At 45.9% G+C, this 25,858-nt stretch overlaps 1 long non-coding RNA gene and 1 pseudogene across 2 annotated transcripts in view; one reads left to right on the top strand and one right to left on the bottom strand.

Moving 5' to 3' along the window:
- Window positions 1–25,858, top strand: part of LOC115078703 — a 59,607-nt pseudogene that overhangs the window by 4,875 nt on the left and 28,874 nt on the right.
- The window catches only part of LOC115078704, a 92,218-nt gene continuing 72,599 nt past the window's right edge, over window positions 6,240–25,858 (bottom strand). For both annotated transcript variants that reach the window (XR_003853136.1, XR_003853135.1), the window contains exon 5: window positions 6,240–7,213. This is a non-coding gene — a long non-coding RNA (uncharacterized LOC115078704). The remainder of the gene's footprint in view (window positions 7,214–25,858) is intronic.

The raw sequence follows: 25,858 nt of genomic DNA, 5'->3' as shown, positions 1-25,858 counted from the left end.
GAAAGTCTTCACTCAATATGTACATCCCAGAAATCTGAGTATTATATATTATACAAAATACTTTCTGTCAAGGCAAAACTAACAGAACTATAGCTTTAAATACCAAATATATGGTACTCTTTAAGAATTCTAGAAATAAGTTGCAAATTGCTGTTTTAGCCAGACAGATGTACGCTGGCAAGTCAGCTTCTTTTTAGAAGCCTTTGAGGATGCCACCAGAAAGCCATATGGATATCTTACAGTGGATTTAAATGCTATGAACATAGAGTTTTGCAGACTGAGGACAATCATCTTTCTACTAGACTGGACCATGGTTTACTGTGAAAAAACACAGCTCCCCATCAAAAGAAGTGAATATGTATTCTCCCCCATCATATTTGTTTTGTATGACCCAGAGGCCATGTCTGCTCATCTAAAGCAGAACCTGACATTTTTGAAACTTTTAGTTCAAGCCTTTCTGCAATGGAGAAAAGCTATCCTAATCCTTTCTTCTAATGATTTAGTGGGCTCCATAGAGGAGATTGCACTAAACACTCTGAAAGGTAACATTTCTTTATCACAACAGAAAATAAACATCTTTATAAGGAAATGTCAAGCCATAAGGACTCTGGGTGATAAAAGGGTGCCACTTAAAAAAGAGAAAGAAGCTAGTGAAGCAGTCAGCGGGGTTTATCGGGCCTCTGCTAGGTTTTGCATTGTCACTCATCACAGGTCTTTTGAGCTAAGCACTAATGCAGTACACAGGAAAAATGTATTTAGTGCCTAATCAACAACTTGATTGTTTGAGAAGTCCTTCAGTTCTAGATGAAAATGTTAGAACCACTGTGGTTCGAACACTATATGAAGAAATGAAAGGTATACTTCAAAGTTCTGGTATGTCCAAATATGAAAATGCCTAATATTATTCAGAAGTACAACAGTGCTATCTGCAGAAATGGAAAAAGAAAAAATAAATCTGTAATACTACTGCAGGATGAAACAGCAATGTCTGCATTTCTAGAGCACACTAGCCCTCCAGACCCCAACCTGCAGGAAGTGTTACATAGCTTCAGATGCTTTATGGATGGTATGGTTATGGTTTAATTCTTCAGATATAATTGTGGTCTATGGAACAATGTGCTGAGCTAATATAAAACAGATCAATTTGTAGTTTCGAGAGATTAAACTTATACGGTGTACTGTGTGCATCGGTCTCTTGGTTCAATTGTTAAAATTGTGCAGAACAGCACATAACCATACCATCCATAAAGCCCCTGAAGCAGCCTTGTGTGAAACTTGGCAAGAGTTGGACTATTTTATCAAGAAATAAGGGTGAATAAATTATCCTTACCTAAGGTGACTGGTCTATCTCATTCTATATTTGCCTTCTGGCTTTGACAGACCACCTTCTGGTCTGCTTTGTGGGATGTTATCTTTTCTCAAACATTCCAGTAGAAAAATGTTGCTTTCAATTTTGCTCATTTGTATGAGTAGCAAAGTTGTGCATGAAGAAGGATGACAGCCATGAGAAAACCATAGGTTAGAACATTGGCCCCTATGTCTGGATATCTTGCATAGTTTCAAGCCTACACAGTACTTTTTATACATTTAAGATAAGAGCCAAGCATTATAGAGAGGAAATCATGCAGGACAGACCACATAGCTTCTTAGGCCAGGTAATTTCTGAGCCTATATAAGGTTGAAGGTGTATGACTGTAAAGCATATAAGCTATACCAGTTTCTCAAGCTGAGTCTTTCCCAAAGAAAGCAGCAGGTGAAACATGGCCTTGTCTGGGGACCACAATGTTTGAAATTGGACCTTTTATTGAGCACAGTACTAAATTTATAATGTTCAGTCACTGGTTGTACCTGATAAATGTATATTAAAGATCAAAATGTATATATATATATATATATATAAAACATTATTTATTATATGAATAGCACTCCTGCTATGGACTGACATACTTAGGGGCGGATTTTCAAATAATTTACATGCGTAACAGGGCCTGCACACGCCGGGTCTATGTTATAAAGGCCCGGCGACGCGTACAAAGCCCCAGGACGCGTGTAAGTCATGGGGCTTTTCTGAATGGGCAGGCTGGGGGCAGGATGGGGCAGTGCGGATGGTCCGGGGGGTGTGGTGGGGCGGTCCGGGGGTGGGATGGAGGTGTGGCTGGGGGATTGTGCACTGGCAGTCGGCCGGCGCGCGCAAGTTACGCCTGCCTCTGGCAGGCATAACTTCAAAAATAAAGATATGGGGGGGGGGGTTTAATTTACGGCTAGGAGGCGGGCCAGGTAGGGGAAGGGAGGGGAAGGTGGGGGGGAATGGGGAAAGCCAGCGGGGCTCCCCGAGGGCTCACTGACCCCTGATTTTATAACATGTGCGTGGCTGCGCGTACATTTTATAAAATCGGGCGTACATTTGTGCGCTCTGGGCTGGGCGCACAAATGTATGCTTTGCGCATACGTTTAAAAATCTGCCCCTTAATTTCAGCTATTGTTCTCAAACTCCTTCCCTTGTTGATGTACCTAAAGTTGCTTCTTTAATTTATAAACTGTACATTGCAAAGGGGTATACATTGTAGAAAGGCCAGCCGGCCAGCACCAATTTCACTTAAGCAACTGGCCAGCCCAAATCCTAGGGGGCTACGGGGTGCTCCTGGCTTTACTAGATTACCAGGTATACCTGAGGGGTGGACCTTTAACTGGAGAGGCCTGGAATAGGGAACTGGGGTTGCTGTTTTTTAGAAAGGGGGTTTAGGTATGGCGTGGAGTATCACCATGTGACTTATAACATTTCGTTTTTCAACTGCATTTACTTCTGGGTCACTTTTAGAGGTGACAGGGATGGGTGAGGGTCTCTCAAGAGCACTGAGGAGTTCCTGCACCAGGTAGGGAGTATTGGGATGTGCGTTAGTGTCCTGATGCTCCCCTGAAAGTTAACTACAGCTCCTGAATTGTAGCTACCTTTCAGGAAAATAATTTGGTTTGTGTTTTTTGAGGCAAGCCATGCTATTTTGTTTACATTGTTACCTTTTAATGAGCTGTTTGCATGCATTTGGAAAGCATATGCATGCAAATTAACTTATTTACTTACCCACATTATATTGGTAGGATAAATGCTTATTATGCTTAATAAATATACCTCTAACTTTGTACCTGAATCAATGGAGGGTAAAAAGACTTGCAGAAGGTCACAAGGATACTTTGCTACAGAAACATTACATGTATACGTCCATCCATCTGAAAATTTGCATACCACACACATTGCCTACTTATGTGTATATGCCAGTTTCATATGCACAGTTCCCATGTAACATGGAGTGATAATTCAAACTCTAAACTTTAGGAATGGTGTAACCTACACAGAGCAGCAGTTACAACTCTAAACAGTTTGTTGAGCAGACTGGATGAATCATTTGTGTCTTAATCTACCCTCGTTTATTACAGTGTTTCCCAACAAGTGTGCTACGGCTCACTGGAGTGCTGTAAGATGTGTGACTCTTGCTGCTGTGGTGAGATTGACTCAACTTATGGGGTAGGCCCCGTAAGCCCTCACTGACAGCTGATGGAGCTACTCAGAAAGGAGACTGAACTGGAGCGCCAAATATACCAACCCCTTTCCCTTTGGGTTGAGCCCTTTTGTGTGTGCCGAGCCTCGTGGCCTTCTATTACCTCCCCCCCTAATCTAACCTCCCTTCCCCTTCCCCTAACTCTCACACCCCCTAAACCTATCTTAAACTCCCCCAACCTTTGTCTTAACTTTCACGCCTGCCTCTGGGTAGGCGCAAGTTGCGTGTGTCGGCTCACTGCCGGCACGCGATCCCCTGGCACAGCGGCAAATGGCCACTGTGCCGAGGGCCTTTAGGCCCGCCCCGCCCCCAGACCACCCCGCCCCCATCCCTGCCCCTTTTACTCAACCCCGGGACTTAGATGCGTCCCGGGGTTGTACGCGCATCGCCCGTCCGTTATAAAATCGGCCCGGCACACGTAATCCCCCCCTATGCGCGTAAATCCAGAGGATTTACGCGCATAGGGGTTTTAAAATATACCCCTTAATCGATAAGGCTGACTATCTGTGCTTATCCTGCTGAGTTCTCTGGATACGTAGTTCTACCCTTGAAAGCCTCGTCTCACCTATAACTTATCCAGATAATTTTCAGCTGTGTAAAAAGTTATCTGGATAAGTGGTGGCTGCTGAACTTGATCAGTTAGCAAGACAAGTCCACATTTATCCAGCTAATTGGCACAGAATATCAGCCTCTATTGCTATGCAATTAATACATTGTAAAATAATTTGTAAGAAATGTGCTATCATTTAAAAATATTATAGAAACACCAACACAACTTCCAGTTTTGTTTTTTTGTGTGTGTGTGAGTGTTTCATTTACCATTCAAATGACACTAAAAAACATAATAATACATTTCAGTATGTGTCATTTTGTTATTTTGGTGTTGTCATGCATCTCCTTGCATTATATCTGATATTAGCATCCATGGAGACACTAGCACTTGTGTTTAATTTTCTAGCTCTTTTAGGGGCCGATGCAATACAGTCTGGTCATCCGAGCGCAGTGTATAACCTGCAGTTGGAAGCGGGTTGTATGGTGCTAACTACTCCCCATATGCAATAAGGGCCAGATTTTAAAAGCATGTATGTCCCGGGGCTTCAGAAAGGGGGCAGGTGCAAGAGGTAAAAAAAAATGGGGGGGTGGGGGGTAGATTAGGATAGGGGATGGGAAGGTTAGGGGAAGGGGTAGGCAGATTAGATTAGGGGGGAGGGAACAGAAGGCCACGTGGCTCGGCACACGCAAGGTGCACAATTGTGCACCCCCTTGCATGCGCCGACCCCCGATTTTATAACATGCGCGCACTGGCACGTGCATGTTATAAAATTGGACGTTCATGTGCACGCGCTGGGTTGCATGTGCATATGGACGTGCACACGCTCCTTTTAAAATCTACCCTTAAGAGGATTAGTGCCTCCACAAAGCGTGTCCAATGCAGAGTGAAACTAATAATGCTTATCACGTGCAAATATATGTGAATAAGGCTATTAGCTATTCACTCTGAATGCCAAAAAAAAAAGTGCATTTAAGATGCACATTTTTGCACTCAGAAATTAACGCCTGCCCACAGCAGGAGTTAATTACTGAGCACTCCTAAAAGTAGTACAGAAAAGCAGAAAAAAATTGCTTTTCTGTACAGGAGGAACAAGTCTTAAAAAAAAAAATTACAGTTTAAAAAAAGCGCCTGCAGTCAGGTGCAGGACGTGGAGGCTCAGTTGACAAGCGACAGTTTCCTGAACCCTGGCACACCTACGGGTTAGGAAAACAGACGTTGATAAATTCAGCGTCCGTTTTCCAAATCTGACTGCCGGCCCATTGTTCCTTTTCACTGACATTTGTTGGTGAAAGTTCCAATCCCCTTTCAGAACTGCCTTCTGAAAAGTGATTGGTCCTTCCACTGACATGTTTATGTATGTAATGCTTTTTTTTTTATACCGACATTCATGAAAAATTCATATCATATCGGTTTACATGGAACAGGGGAGTGAAAAATAACAATAACGAAGCAAGCACAAACAGGCAGTGATGAAAGTTACATTGAACAGGGGAGATTTAACTGGGGAGAAGAAGAAGCTAGCAGAGGAACGATAACTCAAAAACTAGAACCAAGTGAATACATGTGATGGTGAAGGGACCAGTCCTCAATAAGGGAAGGAGTGAATAAATTGTATTAAGTGCCCAACACTTTAATATTGATTTATTCACTCGTTATGCCTCCCTAAGCTAACGCAGGGGGAGGGAGCATAGGGCATGTCAGACAAGAGTACCGGCATTCAGGTTCGGAGAATGGATGCTGAATTTATCAGCATCCATTTTCCTATTCCATGGATGTGTGCCGGTTAGGAAAACAGATGCTGATAAATTCAGGGTCTGTTTTCTTAACCAGCAGACAGCGCCGACAGTGGACCTCGCTCGTGTGCACGCTGTCAATGGGGTGCTAGGGGCACGCAATGCCCCTAGAGGCTCCTTGACAGTGCAAGCCCTAATTTAAGTTTTGCATCATGCCCTCAGGAGAGGTACTTGGGGGCGCATTAGGAAAGCAGGCATTGAACACTCAGCACCCGCTTTCACTGCACTTTTTTTTGCATCGGCCCCTTAATCTGCAGTTAAAAGGGAATGATGAGCTAAAGCATGGAAAGAAACTCTCTCCTGAACAGCAGAGCTCTTATAAAATATTTTATTTCTTGCTTTGGTTAAAATCAAATGATTTCCATGATTGTCCCTCATTAGCTTACATACGTTTCTGTTCTCTTCAGATCAGTTATGGAGCCATGGATCCCATCCTCAGTGACAGGGTTCAGTTCCCTTCCTTTTACCGAACCGTCCCTGCTGAGAGGTCTCAGTATGAAGCAATAATTCAATTACTGAAGCACTTTGGCTGGACCTGGGTTGGGATCGTGGCATCGGATGATGACAGCAATGTGAGAGCCAGTGAGGAGCTGAGGAATGAGATTACCAGGAGTGGCGCCTGTGTTGAGTATTTCATAATTGTCAAGGGCAATGACCTCCGTGCATTCACAATAGCTACTGAAGTCATATCAAAGACAACAGCAAATATAACCATTGTATTCTGCAAATCTGCTGATTTAAACAACTTATTGTATACATTAAGCTCCTATTCAGTGCTTGGAAAAGTTTGGATTTCCTCAGCTACATTAAAGATTGATCTAGGTGATATGTATAGGAGTAATTTTTATCAAATCAATGGTTCTTTGATGCTCTCAGTTAAGAAAGGAGAGATTCCTGGATTTAAGAACTTCATGCATAGTATATCTCGCTCAAAAATATTGCATAGAAATCTGCTCTCTGAGGTCTGGCTTTCCAATTTTCGTTGTACACCAGAGAACACACGTTATTCCAATCTCTCATGCACAAATAATGAGGAGTTGAGATTTCTTGTTCTTACAGATTTTGAAATGAATAATTTAAGATTCACATACAGTCTTTACACTGCTGTATATGCAGTGGCTCATGCTTTACATAACCTGCTCTCCCTCAAAATGCAACAGAAGGAGTTCGCTCAGATATCAAGTCTGATGAAGAATTTTCACCCATGGCAGGTAAGCAAAGCAAAGTGTGGGAGGTAGGTGGAGATCAGAAGTCACTGGAGTTCAGGAGCTTGAGAACGCTGTTCTGGGGTGGACTGATGTGGCTTGTGTACACTAGAGAAGAAATACATTCACCAGTTACTTTAACAACCTCATTGCCCAAATCAAATAATTAGTACTTGCGAGTGCAGGCACATCAAGTAAATTTTGCCCCTGGTGAGTGCACATGTGAAATATAAAAATATATAGAATATTACTCATCAAAATCAAAGAAAAGATTTTCAAAATTAATGATAAATTGCTCATAAAGCAAACTACATCTGAAAACCAACTACAGTTTTGGTATTAACCAGAAAAGGAGGGAAAAAGGCTGGTTAATTTCTTAAATTTATTCTAGCCATTAAAAAAAAACGCTCCTGCCACCTGTGACGATAAATGTGCAATAAAAGGAATTCAGAATTGTAAGTTATAAATGCTCACATCTAGTTTCAAAATTTCAGTACAATACTCGTACATTGAATAGTCCCAAATTTTAGCAGATACTTGAATGTTAGTATTTTGTTGCGCTTGGGGGTGGACCCTTGTCCTGGGACAGTGGGGAATGTCTCCTGAATGGGAACAGGAGGTAACTGCCCCCAGGGGGCGGAGCACTGGAGGAGACAGAGGCTGTGATGAGCTTCACCACTGGAAGCCTGAGGTCCCCCCGGGAAGAATCTGTAGGACCCGGGCCATTTGGACTTAAGTGGGTCTCGCAGGGGCTCCTGGGAGAGTGGAAGTCCGGCGTGCCCACGGACACAGGGGGAGTGCAATCGGGTTCGAGGTTGGAGACTGGTTGGAGCAAGGAGAACCAGAACAGAGATGGTGATGACAAAGCGAGGAACAGAGCCAGAATCTAGGGACAAGGTCAGGCAGGTAAAGATCAGAGTCCAGAGGTCAGTCCAAGGAATAATCAGCAAAGCAGAGGTCAGGCACCAGAGGTCAGATGAGGTCAAAGGCAGACTGAGGTCTAGAGGTAGGCGGCAGACAGGCATGCAGGTCAAGGAACAAGCTGGTAGGCAGGCAGGTCAAGGAACAAACTGAGGTTTGAGGCAGGTGGCAGGCAGTCAGGCAGGTCAAGGAATAGGCTGAGGTCAGTACCAGTAAGACAGTCTGGAGGTACTAACTGGGAAGACAGACAGATGAACACAGGATCAAGCAGAACTCAAGAACTAAAATGCAGGAACAGAACTGGAAAAGAAGGATCCTGGAACGAGACTAGGAACAAGCAAAGCAGGAACAAATGCAGAGGCAATCTTGTAAGCACACCAACCTGATTGCCAAGGTAAGGAAGCGTAGACAGGAACTTCCTTATATGGGGGAATCAATCAGGGCATGCCGCAGAGCTAAGAGCCACCCTTGGCCCTACAAGAGGCCAGGCGGTCCGCTCATGGCAGCACGTAGGGGCGTGATTAACATCGCTGAGGTCGCCGAGCCTCAGTGTGAGGCCTGGCGTGCAGGGGAAGGCCCGGTGACCACCGCCAAAGGACGCCGGGGCCTAGCTGGGCTGGCATCTACTGCGAGGGAGGTCGTCTCGGGACCTGCTGTAGAACCACAGAGGTGAGCGGACCCGTGCGTGGGATGGCCGCTGGTAGGGCGCATAACATATTTCTTACTATCAATCACTTCAAGAAAATCTCTGCTTTTAAAGACCACTATTAAAACCACGATTTTACTCTCTTCGAGCTTCCAAAAGTACACAGAAAGTGGCACCTATTTAAAGCTGCTGTTTTTCTTATCAATGGTCCAGATTAAAAGTGCAGCCAAACATTTTATAGCATTTGACATCAAGTCTCAGCAATAACCACTGAATGAGTGTTAGGGGAACGCTGGAGGCTTTCCACTTCTGAGAGGCTTGTGTACCCTTGGGCCATGACGCGATCACAGAGGAGCTCCAGGGAAGCACAGCGGCAGGTGAGGAGTGTCCAAGCACAGGCTGAAGAGACTGGAGATGAAGAGCCCTGGCCTCTGCCAAATCTGAACGCATCAAAGAGACCTAGCAACGCAATGTTGGTCTCTGGAGTAGCCCTCCGGCCACTTGATAGCCCTTTCGGACCTGCTGCAAGGGAGCAGCAAATGTGACAGGACGGACAGTAGCGAAGGGTGAAGACAGGTTCAGATGAAGACTCAGGATACGTGAGGACTTCACAAAGACTCAGTGAGACGAAGACTTGAAGGGATGAGACAAGTCTCATGTTGATTGAAGAAAAGAGATGAGACTCAAGATACTTGGCGGAGTCAGACAGAGTCACAGGATCAAGAGTTCTGAATAGGTACTGCCACACCACATGCCCTATAGACCAATAAAGGCAGGTCATGGACCACACTGTTGGTTCCCCACTCAGGTTGTTTAGAGGTTCAAACAAGATTAGAGTTCATAAAGGTACTGCCATGCCGCATGCCCTACACAGCCAATCAAGGTAGGTCACAGACCATGCTAGTGGTGAAGGGGCTCCCAGACTCCAGTTGCTTGAAGAATGAAGATATAATGAAGATTCCGAGGAAAACTGTCCCAAGGTGCTCCCTCCACATCGAAGACATCAGAACGTCAGGAACATCAAGAGATCCGAAGGGAAGGACATCAACACATCAGGAACTAGACGGACGAAGACACAGGATCTGATAAGAGACCTCGATGAAGACGATGAAGACGAAGACATGGAATTCCATCATGGAACAGAGTGCCTTGGAGAAGCTGGATGGAAGTGAAGTCCTAAGGAGGACTGGCTCCTTGCGTTGGCAATGAAGCAATGAAAACAGGACCCTTTTGTAGAAGTGAAGAGGTGGCTCCCACGATGACATCATAGGAAGACCACTCCCACGCTGTCCCTTTAAATAATAAGAAGAGGCATGGCCCCATGCCTAAGGAAAGAAGGGGCAGGACCCTGGAAAGCAACCACACCGCGAGAAATATGCCGAAGAGGAGCAGACTGCAGAGCAGGCTCCGATACACCAGAGGCGGCTCCTGCCACAAAGAGGAGACTGAGGGCGGCTCCAGCCGCTCGGAGATCCCATGGTGGCCCTGCCAATGCAGGGAAAACATCGGCGGCGATACCAGGCCGCAAGGGTGAAATAACGGCAGTGGATGACCCACTGCGGAGCACGGCAGCATGGCCTGCCATGTGAAGACCACATCAGCAACCTCTGGGTCGCATGGAAGCAAGAAGAAAAAAGAGTTGAGAGGCCTCCTGCAGCTCCGGCCACGGGAGGAATCGTAACAGTAGCTGAATTCAAAAGTGATGGATTTTAAACATGTCATACGTAACCAGTATCTTCCAGTGTCAATATCAAGAATCTTGCATACAATTAAAAGAACTTTCAATTGAAGATCTTCATACTAGACATTGACAGTAAAACACCTTCATTTGCCTTATATATAATCATCAGTCTGTGTCCATCAATGAGTTCATCAACCACTATATTTTTTTCTCGGACAACTTTAGTATGCATTTAAAATAGGAATTTATCTTATCAATAATGGTGAAATTTCAGAATCCAGCCTTTAATCCACACACCCTGACACAGATATGTGTTGTGAAGAAATATTTGCATCTTAGGATCAACAAATTTGACAGTCATTTCTTATTCATGATATGGTCTACAAGAAAAATCATATCTGATTGATAAACACAACTATATATCTCTGAGTTGCTTATCCTAAATTGGTGAGAAAAATCATTGAAAAAACATCATTAAAAAGAACAGTGCAGATCAAGCAAAACAGCCTAGTCAGCAACTGAGCCCTTCATTGAGTCAGGGTCTATGTACTGAATGGGTGTCGAAATGGTCATAGAAAATCCTGGTGGTTATACGTGTTCAATTTCATCACTAATTATGTTCCCTCTAGTTATGCAAACTAGGGATGTGCATTCGTTTGGAACAAATTAGGCAATTTCAATGAAATTGACTAATTTGTAGGGATGTGAATCGTTTTTTGACGATTTAAAAAAATCGTCAGATTTTTTTAAATCGTCAAAAATCGTTAAAGTGTGCGAAACAATAGAAATTCCCCCGATTTATCATTAAAAATCGTTAATGGGGTTAGTGTTCACTAACGGGAGTTATTTGGGGGGAGGGCGGGAAAACCAGCACACCAAAACTCCTCCTAAACCCACCCAGACCCTTTAAAACTAATCCCTTACCTTCCCCCACCCTCCCAAACCCCCCCCAAAACCTTTTAGAAATACCTGGTGATCTACTGGGAGTCCCGGGAGTGATCTCCCGCTCTCAGGCTGTCTGCTGCCATTAATAAAAATGGCGCCGATGGCCCGATAAAAAAACCCCACCCCGACCCTTTACAAATGACCCCTTTGCTTCCCCCACCCCCCAAAACCTTTTACATGTACCTGGTGGTCTAGCGGGGGATCCGGGATCCATCCCCTGCACTCATACCCTCGGTGCTGGACTGGTTTCAAAATGGCACCTTTGCCCTCACTATGTCACAGGGACCGACGGTCGGCCCCTGTGACATAGTGAGGGCAAAGGCGATCGGCGCCATTTTGCTTACTGGCAGCCGATGGCCCAAGTGAAGGAGATCGCTCCTGGACCCCCGCTGGACCCCCAGGGACTTTTGGCAAGTCTTGGGGGACCCTCCTGACCCCCACAAGACTTGCCAAAAGTCCAGCGGGGGTCCGGGAGCGACCTCCTGCACGCCGGCTGTCGGATGCCAGTACTCAAAATGGCGCCGATCGCCTTTGCCCTCACTATGTCACAGGGATGTCGGTCCCTGTCCCGATCGCCTTTTCCCTCACTATCTCACAGGGACGTCGGTCCCTGTGACATAATGAGGGCAAAGGCGATCGGCACCATTTTGAGTACTGGCATCCGACAGCCGGAGTGCAGGAGGTCGCTCCCGGACCCCCATAGAACATATAGAAAGACATGATTTAATCAGACTCGACCAGCATGGATTTATACAAGGAAAGTCTTGCCTCACCAATCTGCTATATTTTATTGATAACAGTGACCCAGTAGATACAGTGTATTTGGATTTTCAGAAAGCATTTGACAAATTATGGCACAGCTGACAGATAGGATGGACCATTTGGTCTTTATCTGCTGTCACCATTACTATGTCACTATATTATGTAATTAAGCACTGAAATCCATTGTTGGAGGATGCGGTAAAGGCAGAGAGCATAAAAATGTTTTGGGCAAGTTCCTGGAGAAGAAATCCATAAGCAGTTTTTAACCAGATAGACTTGAGGAAAGTCACTATTTATCTCTGGGAGTTAGCAAAATGGGATCTATCTTCTGCTTGGGATCTTACCAATCCAGTGACCTGGATTGGCCACTCTTGGAAACAGAATATTGGGCTTGATAGATCATCGGTGGCAATTCTTATGTTTATATGTTCTTATCTTGCTGCCACTCTACCTAGCTGCCATGCCCCAGTTGTATATCCTTAGGGTCTTCCTGCCACTCTACCACCATGACCCTAATGTACCAAAAAGGTGGTCTCACTGCCATAGCCCTGATATACCACCCTGGGTGTCTTGTTGCCATTCTACGTAGCTGCCCTATCTCTTATGTACCACCTTCAAGTGATGCTACCACTCTGTCTGGCTGCCATATCTTTGATGTTCCTCCTTGCTGGTCTTGATTCCACTCTGTCTAACTACCATGCCCCTGTTCTACCTTGGGGGTTTTCATGCTTCTGTGTTGCTTGTTGATTTGATACCAGCCTAGTTCTCTGACTCCACTTGTTTCTTTAATATACGGGTTTGCGTTGTCCCCAAAATATAAATGTTAAAAAGGAAAAAAAAATAAATTTCTCCATCCACCCTATTTCCTTTCTTGTTCTCCACTTTACTGTTTTGTTGCATCCCTCTAAATCCTGACTTAGCTGCCAGCCCTGCTTCTTTCTTGGTTATATAGTGGTGTTTTTGTCCCTAAAATAAAATGTGAAAAAAGGAAAAGAAATCAAGTTTCTTCAACCACCCTTTCTCTTTTCCAGTTTTAGGACTTGTCTAAGCCCACTACTATTACTTTGCTAAGTACTTGTCTAAGCCCGCCACTATTACTTTGCTAAGGACTTGTCTAAGCCTGCCACTATTACTTTGCTATTTCACTGTCCCATAGTGCATTGGATAAAAACTATGACCAGGTACCATTCTGCTGCTTTGTGGTTCCTTTGAGATATTCATGGCACTTTTGGTGCTGCCTTCACTATCTTGGCCTATTTATAAAACTTTTGTTGGTTCCCCTTGCTCCTCTCATGTTTCTGTATAGGTTTTTATGTCTTTGTGCTCTTTGGGATCAATATAATAAAAACTGTAGCAGAAATGGCACCACATTTTAAAAACCAATTTTTAATAATGAATGTGTTTAGAACCTGCGGCCCCCATGTGATGCAGATCAAGCCAGTGTTGAAAATCTGTGGTAAATCGTAACAGCATGCCAATGCCAGCATTAAAAGCAAGACTCAGAACCAATGTCAGGAAGTTATTTCTTCACGGAGAGGGTGGTAGATGCCTGGAATGCCCTTCCGGAGGAAGTGGTGAAGACCAGAACTGTGAAGGACTTCAAAGGGGTGTGGGATAAACACTGTGGATCCATAAAGTCAAGAGGCCGTCAATGAAGAATGGGTGGCTCGCCAGAATGATGGCTACTGCCTGGAGATAATACCCTTATTCAATAAACATTAGAGATGTGAATCGTGTGCCAGATCGTCTTAACGATCAGATTCGGCTGGGGGGGGGGGGGGAAATCTGATCGTTAAGATATGTGAATTGGAATCGTTCCGATTCCCAATTCACAATCGCTAATTTTTTTTTTAGGGAGGCCTGCGCCGCTAAAAAAAACCCCACCCGACCCTTTAAATCGACCCCCCCAAAACCTTTTAAAATTACCTGGTGGTCCAGGGGGGTCTTGGGGAGAGATCCAGGGGGGCTTCGGGGAAAGATTTTCCCGTTCCCAGGCATCAGCTGTTCTAAAAAAATGGTGCAGATGCCCCTTTGCCCTTACCATGTGACAGGGTATCCGTGCCATTGGCCGGCCCCTGTCACATGGTAGGAGCACTGGATGGCTGACACCATCTTTAAAGATGGTGCCGGCCATCTTTACTCATCGGCCCCTATTTTAATCGTTCAAAAACGATTCACATCCCTAATAAACATACACATGGTTTACTGTGACTCCAACATCGCTCTAAGCTTCAACGGCAAGAGGAAATGTGGAAAAAAGGATTTGCACTCACAAAGCAGGGAGTAGCTGGCTTGTTACAGCGGTTACTACCCCAAACCAAATAAGCCTGATACTTCACGCATATCCAGCATAGCTCTCTGCTTCACCGGCAGGGGAGAAGAAAAACTGATACTTCACGCATATCCAGCATAGCTCTCTGCTTCACCGGCAGGGGAGAAGAAAAACTGATACTTCACGCATATCCAGCATAGCTCTCTGCTTCACCGGCAGGGGAGAAGAAAAACTGATACTTCACGCATATCCAGCATAGCTTTCTGCTTCAACGGCAGGGGAGAAGAAAAACTGATACTTCATGCATATCCAGCATAGCTCTCTGCTTCAACGGCAGGGGAGAAGAAAAACTGATACTTCACGCATATCCAGCATAGCTCTCTGCTTCAACGGCAAGGGAGAAGAAAAACAAACAATAAGGGCTGAATAACATAGTCTGGGTAAAACAAATAAGCAAGGGTATAGCTTGCTTATTGCGGCGGTTACTACCCCTAACTAATCAAGCTTGATATTTCACTTGGATGCAGCACCATCACTGCTCTCTACATTAATGGTGGGGGTGGAAGGGAAATAGAACCAAAGAGTTAAGAGAAACAGATAAGTATGAGAAAAAAAATGTGTGAAGCTTGCTGGGCAGACTTGATGGGACGTTTGGTCTTCTTCTGCCGTCATTTCTATGTTTCTATGTTTCTATGTTTCTATGTTTCTGTTATAAACATGGCTGTAAAACTTGGTGCTAGTAGAAGAAATGCTGCATTGTTCCTTATTGGATGAGAGAAGTGTGCTAAGATGACTTAAGGTGTGATTAGTGGTGCACAGATGTCCATCTATTACTACTGCTACTACTTAATATTTCTATAGCACTACACAATGTATGCGGCACTGTTCAAACAAAACACAAAAACACAATCCCTTCTCCATAGAGCTTACAATCTAAGAAGCAAACATACAGGGCAAGAGACTAGGAGTGTTCATAAAGTAGTACAATTATTAAGAAAGAAAAAAGTTAGTTATTGAGGTAAAAGCAGATAATAAGGCCTAAGGTTTAAAAGCAGCCTTAATAAGGTTGTGATTTAAACAAGGTGAGAAAGGAAGGATGATGCACCAGTTCAGGAAGTCCATTCCAAGCACACGGCACAGCCAGTTGGAAAGCGCAGAGTTGGGAATTGGCTGTAGAGGAGAAGGACACAGATAGGATTGACTTTCTGATGAGCGGAGAGCTCAAGGAGGGGTATGGAGAGAGATTAGAAGGTGAGGTAGTGAGGTGCTGCAGAGAGAAGTTACTTGTAAGTGAGAAAGAGGAGCTTGAACTGTGTGCAGCAACGGATAGGGAGTCACTGCAGTAACTTCAGAAGAAGGATTATGTGGATGTAGTTACTTTCATGCAACTGAATTTAGGATATAATGTAGCAGGGATAGATGGCTCGCTAGGAGACCTGTGAGGAGCAGTTTGCAATAGGCTAAGTGGGAGGAGATGACAGAGTGGATAAGGGTTCTGGTAGTGTGTCAAAAAGGAAATAAGGTTTTCTTAGATACTCCTCTTTCCATGGTAATAAAAGCCAGCCTCATCCAGGGCCATTTTTTATTGCAGGGTAGTGTTAGGAGAGCTCTGGACTAGGTGTTAGAAGTTTTCCTGGTGTAGGAGTGGTCGCTATTGTTCTTGTTGCTTTGTGATTTTTGAGTGTTGTCTTGTGCTTCTTGTTTCTCCCTTGCTGTTACCCATCCTTTAGTCATTTGTCTGTGTTCTTGAGTGAGTCTTTTGAGTGCATCTGATTGTTGGTCTGTCTAATTTTGAGATGATTTTCAAATGAATTTAGATTCCTAAGATTTTGGCTAAAATTAGACTGTATATAGGCTCCTATACACTAAGGAGTTCTATATTCAGTGTTCTGGTAAGTGGATAAGTTGTCCGTGTAAAGTTATAAGGACAACTTTATTTGAATAGTCAGAAATGTGCAGTCAGTTATTCATTCTGCTGAATATACCTGGGTAAAGTTCAAGGTATCCAAATAACTATGGGACTTCTGTTTGGCATGATCACACTTTCCTACATAACTTACCTGGATAATCCTGAATATCATTGTCAGTCAGCTATGCTATCTGGCCAATTTTGACCCACCCTGGAATGGCCCTGGAACCTCTCTGATCTATCTGTACTAATTAAATCTGTGTAGAAAAGTATTCATATTAATCAGTTGTCATGCTTAGGTTAGGCACCTTGCTCTGAATATCAGTGGTAAGTCCATTTTTTCTATCATGAGTCCACACCAATATCATCTACTCTTTAGGAATCTGTTTAAGGTCTCAGCCCCAGTCACTTTTTAAAGAGGCCAATTTAGATGCTTAACTCACAAAGGCCTGGATTTATCAAAATGCTGTAAGTACCGCATGCGACAGCAAAAGGGGTGTGTTTTATGCTAATATAGCATTTATCGCTAATTACCTGTGCGAAGAGCTAAGTTAGCGCAAATTGTGATACCATTTTTCAGATTCTGTGATAAGTGCCAGACCTGTTGTATTTCCTGTATTCAACCACTGGAGGGAATAGAGAGAGAGAGAGAGAGAACACCTGGCCATAATGTCATTCCCATAGGTAGGTATTTGTATCCCTATGGTAGGCCCACCTAGTAATACGAGGTGGACTCTCTACCTGGGTAACATCAAGCTAGGTTGAGAGAACATTGCCCAAATCTCATCTTGGAGTGAGTTTCCTCACTCCGAAGGCCAGCAAATCTTCACAAGAGACCACTGTTCTGTTCGTAGGTGTCATGTAGAATGTCAAAGTGGCCCCTAACCCCCTACATTCGAGTTACTAGGTGGGCCTACCATAGGGATACAAATACCTACCTATGGGCCATTACATTATGGCCAGTCTCTCTGTCTCTCTCTTGCTCCTCTCTCTCTCTCTCTCTCCCCTGGACCCTTCAATTCACCTGAAATAGGTCTTACAGGAGACATTGCAAATGGTGATGAAACCTTACATCACACAGCCTAACGCAATTCAAAGAGGTGTTGTTAAAATCAGCATTATGGCTGTGTGATAGCTCTTTGCAGACAGTCTAACCCAGCCCACTCTCTGCCCCTAACTCCTCCTATTTTCTGAATTTGCATCGCACCATATGATATGGTGCGATCGCATGCATTAACGCCTTACCGCATTTTGATAAATGACCCACAAAGTTAGGTGCCGAAACTCTCAGAACATTAATCCATAATTAACTTTCACATAATATTCAGCTTCATATCTATGTTGTTTCCTTTTTAAGATAAACCATTACATGAAAAATCTTCAATTCAGAACTTCATCGGGAGATGAGATTATCTTTGATGATGAGGGGAAACTGCAAGATCAATTTGATATTGTTAACTTTCTGATCTTCCCTAATGGAACTATTTGGAATAATCAAGTAGGAAAATATAATCCATCTGCTCCTCAGGTCAGCAATTCTTCATCAATGTGAGTGCAATCACATGGGGACCAAATATTACACAGGTATGAACCAAGCATGCATCCACTTTTCAAAAAATTCCCAAAGTGTTTTTCTTAAAGCAGCAAAATATTTCAAGGGTCATCAAATTTGTTCAGTGAACTTTCCCCAGTAATTAATATGGACTCTTTGAATCAGCAAAACCACTCTGGAATACAAATAGGTTTGAATGATTCATGGGTTCATCAGTACTCACATTCAGAGAAGATACAAACAAATTGGCAAACTCATTTCTTATCAGTCAGACGGTTTCAACATTTACTTGAGGACTTCCCCAGATTCCACAACTTCCAAATTCTTTGAAATGTTCCTGTTTTGAATTTGAACTTGGATTTCCTTACATGTATAGTACGATTGTGAAACAAACAAAATAAAAGGTGAACTTTAAAAGCCTGGCACTCATCAAAATTGGGAGATATATGCATAAATCAGCCTTGTGAGTGCCCTTTGAATTTTACAAGCCACTAAGATGTGTGGGGATCTCTCGCTGTGCACACATCTCATGGTCTGGGAGGGGAATGAGAGTGTCAGGGTGTGCCCAAGAGATAAGCTTGTAAATATATATGCACCCAGGTCCTGTGCCATGTCATTTTACTTCTGCTATGGAGGTGGTGTAAGTTTAAATAAGAATCAAATGAGCCATTTCTGAGGGGTTTAAAGGGTCTGGGGTAACAGGGTAAAGTGCAGGCTATCAAACCAAGGGGTTGAAGAACCCTGCTTTTGACTGGGTGAACTTGTGGACAAACTGGTGAAAATAGTAATGGCATGGACATGTGCCCCTTTTACATTTTTCTCACTCCTGTGGTAGAATTGGGATTTACACAGCTGGCTGCTCACCTACCTAAATTGGGCACACGTGCACGTAGCCAAGTTATAGCATGCACGCATATGTTTGTGCAAATTATAAAATGGCCACATTGATGAGGAGAGTATGTGGAAAGAGATCACAGAGGGGAATATGAATAATCTATACCACAAAAGTCAAGAAATAGGGAGTGGTTATTGTAAGTTTTCAATGGAGCACATGAGGTACAGATTTGGTGGAAAAACGTTTTGTTGTTTTTCCTGATGTGCCTTGCATTGAAACCTGATTAAATGATGACTTTCAAGATTTTCAGCTTTGCCTGTTGGGGATCCTAAAATCTGCAATACATATTTTTTTTCAAAATATATTTTTAGTGAGAACCCTTTTCAACTAAGAAGGTGTTATGGTTATGAGGTGTTGAAGTGGATTCTTGGGTATTGTAGTGATGACCACTGGGAGGAGCCAGTGAGGAACCGCAGTACCAGGCTAGACTCTATATGCGCAGACACAGAGAAGTAAAATTTATTGTACAGCTCGATGGTATTGCCCGGGGAGCGGGGAACGGTGGAAGGTGATCGCAGCAGTTGTAGTCCAGGGGTCCTCAGCAGAGGAGACCAATCTCACATAGAGTACGTGATCAGGCAGTGCGGTGTAGCAGGGACAGGTCCCAGATGTAGAGCGCTCAAGCTGTAGGTGAGACAGACTGAAGGTAGTACTCACTGAGGCAGAAGCTGTATCGTTGGAAATCCTGGCAGGTAGAAGTTTCAGTGGCAGGCACCAGGCTAGGGAGAGCAGGCCCTCAAGGAGTGAGTACCCGGTATCCAAGATAGGTACCTGAAATAAAGCAGAAGAGCCCCTGAGCAGTGGGTACCCAGGTTAGCGAAGAATTACACAGAAGGGCAGAGAGAACTTCCTGTGGCAGCTAGGAAGTGGCAGAGCAGCTTAGACCGGAGGCATTCCAATCCTTGCTAACTCAGTTTGTTAGCAAATGAAGTGCAGGCTAAATACCAGGATGTGCTGATTTCATCAGAGGGGACGCCCCCTTAGGTTCCCAACACAACGTGGATATAGACGGGGGTGGCATGCGCATGCACCACCCTAGGAGGCCCTTAGGAAAACATGGCGAATGTCGACACCCTTGCCAATCCGGGAAGCCGGGGAGAGTGGCAAGAAGATGAGGTGGCAGTCATCTTCCCAAAGCTTGAGGAGAGAGAAGGAAGAAAGGTGAGGCACAGAGGTCGAAGCCGTCTGAGACCGATGGACGCAACAGTACCCCCTTCAAAGGGCCCCCTCCATACCCCCTACCTGGTCTAGGTTTTTGAGGATGCGATCGATGAAATTGATGAAGCATCTCTTTGTCCATGATATTAGCCAATGGTTCCCTAAGAGTTCTCTTCTGGTTCGTATCCCTCCCATGACAGGAGGTATTCCCAAATTCTGCCTCTCTCTTTTACGTCAAAGATGGCATCAAACCTGTATTTGATGTCTTCTTCTGCATCAACAGAGGTAGATTCAGGAGTCTTGGAGGAAAACTCACTAAGAACAAGCGGCTTCAGAAGCAAAACATGGAATGCATTATGAATCTTCATAACTGGAGGGAGTGTCAGACTATAGGTGAGTGAGCCCAACCATTGGAGGATAGGAAAGGGTCTGACAAAGCATGAAGCAAATTGAGCAGATGGAAGCTTATTTCTCAGATGTTTAGTAGACAGCCAGACAGTATCTCCAGGCTGGAATTCAGGAGCCTTTCTTCAGTGAGCATCACAGCCTTTCTTTGCTCTTTGTGTTATGGTCCGGAAGTGGATCCTTGGGCCGACCGGCAAGAGAGACGGTCGGGAGGCAGACACACGCAGCTGGAGTCGTATCTTCACCTGGAAGCCCGTGACCCCCCAGAGGAGCTGTCGAGGCCCAGGCCGCTAGGTGTCTTCGCCCTGGAAGCCCATGGTCCCCCCAGGAGGAGCCTGTAGGGACCCGGACCTCTGGGACAGGAGAGTGGCTAGAAGCAAGCGAAGACCAGGACCAGACCAGGATCAGGGCAGGCGGCAGAAGTCAGAGACGATGAGATGGACCAGGATCAGGACAGGCAGCAGAAGTCGGAGACGATGAGACGGACCAGGATCAGGACAGGCAGCAGAAGTCGGAAACGGTGAGATGGACCAGGATCAGGACAGGTTGCAGAAGTCGGAGACGATGAGATGGACCTGTGTCAGGAATACCGGATCAGGCGGGCAAGATCAGGAACACTGGAACAGGCAGGCAGGATCAGAAACACCGGAACAGGCCAGCAGGATCAGGAACACTGGAACAGGCAGGCAGGATCAGGAACACTGGAACAGACAAGCAGGATCAGGAACACTGGAACAGGCAGGCAGGATCTGCAACTCATTACTCAGGGAGCGACCGTGTTGCAAGGCCCTGAGGGGACTCAGACGCCAAGTTAAATCCCCCTCGGCGTCTGACGTCAGTCTGGAGATGGCGCCGGTTTTTCGCGCCAGAGGCCCTTTAAAAGAGCCTCCTCTGCGCGCGTGCGAGCCCTAGGGGTGGGGCCGAGATTCTCCGGCGGCGTCTCCCTCATGGGAGCGCCGCGAACTAGGCCGCAGCAGGAGCAGCGCCATCGCAGGCCACGCTGCCCCCCGGGACCGGAGCCAGGTAAGGGGTCGGTCGCTCTCCTCGTGACCGGTACCACAACAGTACCCCCCTTTTACGCCCCCTCCGCAGGGGTCCAGGTTTCCCGGGGTTATCGTGATGAAATTGGACCAGCAAGGATTTGTCAAGTATATTTCGAGCGGGCTCCCAAGTGTCCTCTTCGGGTCCGCACCCTTCCCAAGCCAGAAGATATTCCCAACGGCGGTTGTGGAAACGAACGTCCAGTACTTCCCGTACTTGATAAGTAGGCTCTTCGGTCATGGAGGGCGATGCCGCATCTGGTGTTGGGTGATGGAAGCGAGAGAGTACCACTGGCTTCAGCAGAGATACGTGAAATATGTTGTGGATGCGTAAAGAGGAAGGGAGACGGAGTCCATAGGACACTAAGCCTATCCGTTCTGCCACTTGGAAGGGACCACAGTATCTGGATGCCAACTTTCGAGACAGTGCGGGAAGGTGGAGATTCTTGGTGCTCAACCAGACTTTGGTGCCGGGCAAGTGATTAGTAACATTGTTACCAGAACATCGGTATATAAAAAAATGTTAAATAAATAAATAAATAAAACTGGTGCCGGACGTCGGTGTCGATTCGTGACTCTTCGCGCTTTATCAGCGGCTGTTGAGAGCTGTTGCTGGATAACTCTCCAAAGTCAATGGAGTTGGAGAGCTGATGTCTGTGCCGCTGGCGAGGGGACGGTAACAGGAACTGGCACTGGCGGCCTGAGGTGACAACCGGAAACCGTCTGGAAGGGTGATTGTCCGGTAACCGAGTGGGTATGGTTATTATAAGCAAATTCGGCCCAAGGGAGGAGAGAGACCCAATTGTCTCTCTTCTCGGAGATGAAGCTGCGGAGGAAAGTCTTGAGGGAGCGATTCATTCTCTTGGTCTGCCCGTTACTTTGTGGGTGAAACGCTGTGGACAAGTTTAGCTGTACCCCAAACTTTTTGCAGAGAGCCCGCCAATACCGAGCTGTGAATTGCGGGCCCTGGTCGGACACTATGCTCTGTGGGAGGCCGTGAGCCCGAAGGATGTGTTGGGTGAACAGAAGGGCCAGCTCAGGCGCAGACGGGAGTTTGGGCAAAGGTACTAGATGGACCATTTTAGAGACACGGTCAACGGGTGATCCAGATCATGGTGTTTACCCTCCGAGGGGAGTAGGTCCAACCACGAAGTCCGTTGCGATGTGGGTCCACGGCTCTGTGGGTATAGGTAGCGGCTGTAAGAGACCCCACAGCCGACCGCTGATTGGCTTTGTCTGGCACATACTGGGCATGACTCTACGTACAGTCGTACATCTTGCCGCACTTTGGGCCACCAGGTAATAGCAGTTCAGGAGGTCAAGAGTCCTCCTCTCTGCCCTGCCAGGCGTGGCCTCTGTGAGGAGTCATGGGCCCACTCTAGAACTCTTCTTCGGTCTCTTCGGGGGACAACCACTCTCCCCTGCGTGGAGTCAGTGGTGCTGGCTAAGTTGATTTTGGCTGGGTCGATGATATATTGTGGAGGATCTTCCTTTTCCTCCAGGATGGCGTTGCGGGACAAGGCATCTGCGCAAATGTTTTTCGATGCTGGGCGGTATTTGAGTACGAAGTCTAATCGACTGAAGAATAAGGACCAGCAGCCTGTCTGGGGTTGAGTCGTTGGGCCTGACTAAGGAATTCCAAATTTTTTATGGTCGGTATAGACAGTGATCGGATGACTGGCCCCCTCCAGCCACTGCCTCCACTCTTCAAAAGCTATTTTGATTGCTAGCAGCTCCTTTATCTCCTATTCCATAGTTTGTTTTCGCTGGAGTGAATTTTTTGGAAATAGGAGCATGGTAGGAGATGCCCAGTACGGAGCTCTGGGAAAGGACCGCTCCCAAGGCTACACTGGAGGCGTCCACTCGACAAAGAAAGGCCGTAGTGGGTCCTGGTGGCGCAAGCAGGTTGTCCAGTAGGAAGGCCTCATTTAACTCGTCGAAAGCCTTACAGGCCTCAATGGACCAGGCTCGGGCGTCCGCTCCCTTCCTAGTTAGTGCGGCATTGCCGACACAGCACTAGACTGGCTCACCTCCTACCTCACGAACAGGGAATACCTTATAAAACTAGATAATTTTGAATCCTGTCACGTTCCCCTCAGACAAGGCGTACCCCAGGGATCTTCCTATCCTCCACCCTCTTCAATATATACCTCCTCCCCCTCTGCCACTTACTCTCAAACCTAGGTCTGGACTTCTTCTTATACGCTGACGATGTCCAAATACTCATACCCATTCAGAAAACACTCAACGAAAACCATCCTTTTCTGGGAATCCCTGCCTTGCCTCCATCAACTCCCTACTAACCAACCTCCACCTGCCCTTAACGCAACCAAGACCGAATTACTCTATATATCCAAACAACCCGAACAAGACTCCTCCTCCACGCCACTGCACCCCAACATCCCCCCCTTACTCTGCCCCCCTCCGTTAGAGACTTGGGATGTCACTCTTGACCAACACCTCAACTTCAAACCTCACATCAAATCCCTCCTTTAAATCAGGCTTCTACAAACTCCAGATCCTTAAAAAGCTCAAGCCTTTACTTCACACTCAAGACTTCAGATTAGTCCTACAGTCCACAATCTTCTCCAAAGTGGACTACTGCAACACCCTGCTACTAGGCCTCCCTTTCTCCACTATCAAGCCACTACAAACCCTTCAGAACGCCATGGCTCGCATACTCACTAACACATGCAAAAGAGATCACATTACACCCATCCTAATAGACCTACACTGGCTGCCCATCCAATTCCGCTCACAATACAAAACCCTAACCATTCTCCACAACTCCCTCTATAAAGACAACTCATCCTGGCTCAAGGAAATGCCCCACTTCCATCTCTCTACCCGCCACACCAGATCCACCTCCACAGGCACCCTCCACACCCCCCCCCCTCAAAACAGCCCGCCTCTCCACCACCAGAGAAAGAGCATTCACCATTGCAGGCCCAGCCCTCTGGAACTCCCTCCCCACACACCTCCGTCTTGAACCCTCACTACACAATTTCAAAAAAGGCATCAAAACCTGGCTCTTCAGGCAGGCCTACCCCGAAACCTACCCCTCGTAGCCAACCCCTGAAACCCCCCCAGACACTACCTCACACTCCCCTCACACCCTACCCCCCCACACCCCCCTTACCCCCCTTCCCCCCCACACCCTTCCATACCTTTCCCACACCCGCTTCCGCCCCCTGACACCTTTCTCCTCCATAAACTGTAAGACTGTGTAAACTGTAAGATTGTGAATTCTTATCAAAATGTACAACCTGTTTTCAAATACTAAGCAAGTTACCCCTTAACTTGTCATAATTGCTGTAAATAAGTTACTTATATAACCTTCTACACCATACATGTTATAAGTTTTCACTGTTCTATCCTACATTAGTCACCGTGTGAGTAATGTTACGTTCCTCTTACCTTTTTCTCGGCTGCTATCCTCTCCTCCTTTTCCTTCCCCCCTCTCTCTTCCCCCCCCCCCTTTTTTCGCTCCTGCTCCAGCCCCCACAACCCTGTTTTTTGTAATTCTCATCCTTTCTCAAGTTTTATTGTAAACCGGCGCGATGTGCTCGCAACGAACACCGGTATATTAAAAGCTGTTAAATAAATAAAGGCGCTACCAGCTGGGAGTACTGAGGTATGAAGTGCCTGTAGAAATTCGCGAAGCCTAAGAAGCGCTGCAATGCTTTTAGGCCCACCGGCCGGTGCCATTTCTTGATTGCAGATACCTTTTCCGGGTCCATATAAAATCCCGTTGCAGAGATAACATATCCCAAAAACGGCAGTGACTCTTGTTCAAAAAGGCACTTCTTGAGTTTTGCATACAGATGGTGGTCTCGAAGAATTTGGAGTACTTGCCGGACATGTCGCCGGTGGGAGGTCAAATCCTGAGAGTAAATGAGGACGTCGTCCAGGTATACAATTACGCAGGAATACAATAGTTCACGGAGTATCTCGTTCATCAGGTGTTGGAACACGGCGGGGGCGTTACACAACCAGAAAGGCATGACCAAGTACTCATAGTGCTCATCCCAGGTGTTGAAAGTGGTCTTCCACTCGTCCCCGGGACGGATTCGAACCAGGTTGTATGCACCCCTCAAATCCAACTTGGTAAATACTCGTGCTCCCTGGAGTTTGTCCAACAGCTCAGGAATCAGTGGTAACGGATAACGGGTTTTTCTTGTTGATGGTGTTTAGCCCATGATAATCAATACATGGCCTCAAGGACCCGTCCTTTTTGGCTACAAAGAAGAATCCCACACCCGCGGGTGACTTCGATGGGCGGATGAATCCCTTGGCGAGGTTCTCGGTGATGTATTCCGACATCGCCTGAGTTTCGGGTTGAGACAGAGGGTACACCCTTCCCCGGAGTGGAGTCGTCCCGGGCAGCAGTTCTATAGCACAATCAAAGGGGTGATGTTGGGGCAAGAGTTCCGTCTTCTCCTTAGAAAAAAACATCAGCAAAATCCGCATACTGGGTCGGGAGTAAGTTCCCAGTGTGAGCCAAGGGAACTTGTTGGACCATACACAGTTTGATACAGGACTGGAAACAATGGGGACTCCATTGGGC

This window comes from Rhinatrema bivittatum, chromosome 16 (genome assembly GCF_901001135.1).
Source record: "Rhinatrema bivittatum chromosome 16, aRhiBiv1.1, whole genome shotgun sequence".
Lineage (NCBI taxonomy): Eukaryota > Metazoa > Chordata > Amphibia > Gymnophiona > Rhinatrematidae > Rhinatrema > Rhinatrema bivittatum.
The sequence above is the reverse complement of the archived record's forward strand: the minus strand, read 5'-3'. Positions and strand labels throughout refer to the sequence as shown.